The sequence below is a fragment of the Uranotaenia lowii genome, chromosome 3 (genome assembly GCF_029784155.1).
Source record: "Uranotaenia lowii strain MFRU-FL chromosome 3, ASM2978415v1, whole genome shotgun sequence".
Classification (NCBI taxonomy): domain Eukaryota; kingdom Metazoa; phylum Arthropoda; class Insecta; order Diptera; family Culicidae; genus Uranotaenia; species Uranotaenia lowii.
In genome coordinates, this window is record NC_073693.1 from 267,695,084 (window position 1) to 267,701,083 (window position 6,000).

Genomic DNA, 6,000 nt, shown 5'->3' on the forward strand with positions numbered 1-6,000 from the left:
ATTGGTTTGAGATCATATGAATTTGATAGATTCTAATTTTCAAAATGTATTCTCTTTAAAAAATGACAAAAAATCTTTCGAATAGAATCTGCGATAAAAGGCGTCACAGATATGGTCATAGGATTTTTGGAATCAAAAAAGGGAAAGCTAACAAATCGAATGATCTTTTATTTTTAGTTCTGATTTGCTGATCTTTAATTCAATCGATAAAGAAACGAAATACGGCAATTTTTCATGATTAAACATCAAAAGCTATTTAATTTTCATTAAATTTTCGGAATAAAGTTTTTGGAACCTATTTTAAATTTTCAGACCCGTGAAAGAATCGGTTTTCCAATTTAGTCTAAATTTGTCATAAATGAAAATTGAAATTTATTTTATCAAGAAACAATACTAGGTATTTATGATACTTATTATGCGATTCTGCTGAGTTATCAGTAAATATTTTGTCAAAAATAAAAGGCAAATTTAATAAGTAAAGAATTATGTTTACCAAAGTTACGATAGGCGATTTGTTATAAGAGTTTTTTTGTTTTTAAGTTTAACTATTTGTCCTGAAAAAAAATACTTTTCCTAAATTTTAGTCTTGGTGTTTGAAGCAATTTGATCTTGAATTTATTTTTAATTTTGTCTTGCTACACCTGATGGTTATGCGTTGAATTATGCGTTGGCTTTTCGGTCCTCTCAAGTCAATTATAACTGATTTTTCAAAAAATCGCTCAGGGGGGGTATTGAGTGGTCCGAAAGGCCTGAAAGTGGAACTTTTTTCCTAGCGCCTCTGTCTTTCATCTAATCTCTTAGAAGGAGCATTTGCTCCTTCAAACATGCTCCATAACTTGAAAGTATCAAAAATTAGTCAAAGTCCACTATAAAAAATTGAAAATTCTAACTTTTTTATTTCAATAGATAGAGCTTTACTTTATAGTACAAAGTTGTAGAAAATGTGAATATAAAACACTTTGTTGAAAACATTAAAACTCTATCCCTTTTCAGAGCAGAATTATAAAGGTTTTATTTTTAAAGTTATTTAAAAGTTAGTTTTTTAAACTCAACTCGTTGTTTAACGTTCTCAGAGGTGGTTAAAAATGGGTTGCCCTCTCCACACATAACTAATAAAAATGGGAAAAAACCAAGTCTCAAGGTTCATGCGAAGGCTTGCGAAAGTCCCCGAAATTCAAATTCAAATACCTGTTTTTCTCCTTCATTTTCTGATCCCAACAATTTTTCTGATTTGGGTGAGATTACTTTTTAATTAAAATTTTTGCATCAAAATTTAATGGAAATGATGCAACTTATGTTGAAAGCAAATTTAATGTATGAAACTTTCCAAACTTCTTTTAATTATGCTAACAAAATTATTAGGACTTTACGATTCCCTCATGGAACCAAATAGATGTTTAAATATTAAGAATTGGAACGCTAAATCTTTCCTGGCTAATCAAGATGAGTTCTTCTTATTTTTGAAAACTCAAAACATACATATTGCTGCCATCACTGAAACTTTTTTAAAGCCAGACAATAACTTGAAAAGCAATGCTTTCTTTAAAATTTTGCGAAATGATCGACTTGAACGACAAGGTGGGGGTGTAGCTATTGTCATCAATAGTCGTCTCAAATTTAGACTTCTTCCTTCTTTCAATACAAAAGTCTTAGAAATAATTGGAATTGAATTAGAAACTTCTTTGGGGAAAATTATAATTATTGCCGCATATTTGCCTTTTCAATGCAGCGGTGAACAGAAAAATTTTTTGTAGGGAGATTTACAAAAACTCACCAGAAATAAATCTAATTTTTTTTTATTGGTGACTTTAATGCAAAACACCGATCTTGGAATAATATTTCATCAAATTCAAATGGGAATATTTTATTTAATGACTGCTCTGCAGGTTATTACACTATTGAATATCCTAATGGGCATACTTGTTTCTCTTCGATTAGAAATCCTTCCACAATTGATTTGGTTCTAACGGATTTGGGCGAGCATTGTAGTCAATTAGTTACTCATGCGGACCTCGATTCAGACCACCTTCCAGTAACTTTTTCTTTATCCCAAAGTCCTATTGAAAACCCTTTAAAATCAACTTTTAACTTTCAAAAAGCTGACTGGGAGCGATATAAGAATTTTATTGAACGTAATTTGGATGTAAACTTTACATTAATTCAATAGAAGATATTGATTTGGCTGTAGAAAATTTGACAACTTCAATAGTCAATGCTAAAGCCGCTTCAATACCCAAAGTTAAACATAAATTAAATCAACCTTTAATTAATGATTATCTTCAGTTTTTGATACGACTGAAAAACATTCGTCGACGCCAATATCAACGTACTAGGGATCCTTATTTGAAATTTATTTATTGCGACCTTCAAAAAGAGATCAAACGTCGTTTAAATTTCATTGATAATGAAAATTTTGCCAAAGCAGTAGAGGACATAAAACCCTAATCAAAGCCATTTTGGAAATTAACTAAAATTCTGAAAAAGCCCCAGAAGCCAATCCCTACTTTGAAAGACGGGGATAAGCTTTGTTTAACTAATGCAGAAAAAGCTCAAACATTGGCCCAACAATTTGAGTCTGCTCATGATTTTAATTTAAACGTTGTAAGTTCAATTGATGCTCAAATTTCCCTTGAATTTGATGATATTCTTTCTAAACAAAATGTATTTGAAAGTTCTTGTGAGACAAATATTGATGAACTTAATTTGATTTTCAAAAAAATTAAAAATTAAAAAGTTGCCTGAAAGCACTTTAAATTTTTTAGTTAAAATCTTCAATAAATGTTTTCACTTGGCTTATTTTCCCAATAAATGGAAAAATGCCAAAGTAACTCCAATTTTAAAACCTGGAAAAAATGTTTCAGAGCCTTCAAGTTATCGGCCAATTAGTTTGCTCCCTTCTTTAAGTAAACTATTTGAGAGAGTTATTTTGAATAGAATGATGATTCACATTAATCAGAATTCTATCTTCCCTGATGAAGAATTTGGTTTTCGTCATGGACATTCTACTACACATCAACTTTTTAATGTAACTAATATGATTAACGCTAGCAAATCTGAAGGTTATTCAACTGGTGTTGCCCTTCTTGATATTGAAAAAGCTTTTTGGCAGTGTTTGGCACAAAGGTTTAGTAGCTAAATTAGCTCGATTTGATTTTCCTGTATATCTCACCAAAATTATTCAAAATTATTTGACTAGCCGAGCTTTACAAGTAAGCTCTCAGGGCAGTATACTTGGGCCAATTTTATACAGTATTTTTACTTCTGATCTTCCTGATGTACCAGAAGGAAAAGGTAGAAGACTATTTGCTGATGATACTTTGCTTTCAGCCAAAGGTAGGAATTTGCGGGTGGTATGCAGTAGATTGCAACAAAATTTAAATTCCTTTTTGAATTACTTGAAAATGTGGAAAATTTCTCCTAACGCTTCCAAAACTCAACTTATTTTATTTCCCCATAAGCCTAGAGCAAATTTTTAAAACCTAATGAAAATCATTCCCTAACTTTTAATGGGGTTTCATTAGAATGGTCTGATCACGTGAAGTACTTGGGACTTACACTTGATCGAAATCTTTCTTTTAAAAATCACATTGAAGATATTCAATCAAAATGTAATAAATACACTAAATCTCTTTATTCTCTCATCAACAGGAAATCAAAGTTGTGTCTGCGAAATAAGATGCTGATATATAAACAGGTGTTCCGACCAGCGATAATGTATGCAGTTCCGATTTGGTCTAGCTGCTGCGCGACGAGGAAGAAAGCATTCCAGAGGATTCAAAACAAGATTCTGAAAATGATTTTGCGGCTTCCACCTTGGCACAGCACCGAAGATCTTCATCGGATTGCGGGCATTGAATCTATCGAAGAGATGGCCAACAAAATTATCTCCAACTTCAGAGGCAAATCGATGCAGTCTCTCATCGCAGAGATTCGTTCTTTTTATAATTAGTTTAATTTTAGGATAGTGTTTAGTTGTAAGTTTAAAATATTTTTGCCATTACAGGATGTTCTCCTACATCAAATACTTGATTGCGCTCAGCAAATTTAAATCTTATAAATAAATTTTTATTATCTAGTTAACTATAGGGCTCTGAACAGTTCATTATTGAGCTAAGCACCTAATTTAATGTAATAATGTAATATAAATGTAATGATGAATTGATACAAATAAAGACATATTTAAAAAAAAGGAAATCATCGATTATAGAATTTCGAATATTTTTTCAAAGCAACTATCCTTCTTCTGATGATTTGTTAAGTGTTACAGGTTTTTCACCTGCTACGACTAGGTTATGTTTACAAGTTTTTTTTATCTCGCAAAACAACAACTTACTTGCATGCAATTTTACGCTTCCGGTAGGCGGTAGGTCCGTTTCGATGTTGTTGCTCTCTCGCAAATTTTCCTTCCTCCTGTTTCTCAACGTCTCACTGTGAACTGCGGGCTCTATCTATCGATGATGGGCTCGCTGCTCCACATCACTAAACTCGGTTGGTTGACAGCAAATGTTTTGGTCCGGTACCTGTCACTACACTAAGGACACACACACAAACACAGACACAGACGGCCTGGGGGAGGAGGACTCACATTACGCGGATATGCCACAATTTTCCCGTCCACCTTCTGCTTGCTGCTGGGCCAGCACCGTAATTTCCGTCAAATTTCTGCTCCCTTTAACGTGATTTTTCCCGTACCCAAACATGACACTCTCTATTTGCTAGGCTAGAATCCTGTTGCATTTGGAGAAATTTTCATCTTCTTCTGGTTTGATTTTTCTTCGGTTTTCGTAGGCTTTTCACGCGTACCAATCGAAAGCTTCTGGTTGTTGGGATTGGGGAAAATTTCTCTCGCTTTTACTCAGCGGCGGTGGTTTTGATTTTGCTTGGAAGAGCGCTTTTGTTTGCTTATTTGTGGCTTTTGCTTTTGCTTATATTTTAATATCCTTTATTCACGATTTTTGTCTTCTGTTGAACACAAAATTCTCCAGGAATGCACAAATTTGTTGAATTAATTTACTCTTCGTTTTGTAACTATCGATGCTCACTACAGTAAAATGTTGATAAAATTTGATTTGTTCACACGCGCGAGAATAGACTAGCTACACGGTTTGATTAGTTGTTGCTATTTTTTTTATTTGTATAGATATGATAAACACTAAGCTTAAACACTAGTCTCGTTAGTCGTAAACGTTTGCTGGGTTTGTTTGCGATTAATTTGTAGCTTTCTGTAGCATTTTTCGCCCCCTTAAACTAGGATTTGTTTATTCTACGCTAAGCGGAAAAAAGGAATTTCTCTCCACGTCCGGAAAATTGGCCCACTTTTCTTCTGCTCTTTGTTTTCCACTGACATACACAGCACAGGATTTGCTCTTTGCTCTAGTAAACACACGCAAAAGGGGAGTCCCAGGCCGCTCGATTTGGTTCCGAATTGGAACATCGACGACGTTCCTTCGATTGCATTTGCCACAGCATCTCACCCAAATCACACAAGAATTTGAACACTTACAACGCTTTTAAACGCTAACACCAAACTTCAATTACGACATTGAACACAAGAGACCCAGAAAAACACACGCTCTACAAAGGCCAGCAAGGATGAGCAGCGAGAAATTCCCTCGACCGTCAGGCAGAGCAGGACTTTCCAACAGGATTCGCTAATCGAAGCATCAAAAGAAATCCGAGCCCTTCTTCTAGCTAACTACAAATATCGACGCTCTAATCTACACGCTGGGGATACTCAACACGGCAAACTGGCAACCATACACTAAAGTTACAGGATCCCTTTTGCAGCTACACTACTATCGTTACTGTTACTTGACGGACATTTTTCCCGGAAAGCTACCCGTCGTCGTAACTGTTCCTCGAATGTTCCGTTCCTCTCTCTAGTGAAGGTTGGTTTTTGTGGTGTTCTACGAAGGAAGGATAAAAACTGAAACTGTCCCTAGGACTTTGCTGCTTGGGTACTATTGGGCAGATGCCTCCCAACTTTGTGGTGAAAACGAC

The 6,000-nt window shown here is 34.6% G+C and overlaps 1 protein-coding gene across 1 annotated transcript in view; it reads right to left on the reverse strand.

The window, feature by feature from the left end:
• Positions 1-6,000, reverse strand: part of LOC129754924 (diacylglycerol kinase eta-like) — a 453,200-nt gene extending 447,200 nt beyond the window's left edge. The window contains exon 1 of the mRNA XM_055751191.1: positions 4,334-6,000. The gene's annotated coding sequence lies outside the window, so the exon portion shown is untranslated. The remainder of the gene's footprint in view (positions 1-4,333) is intronic.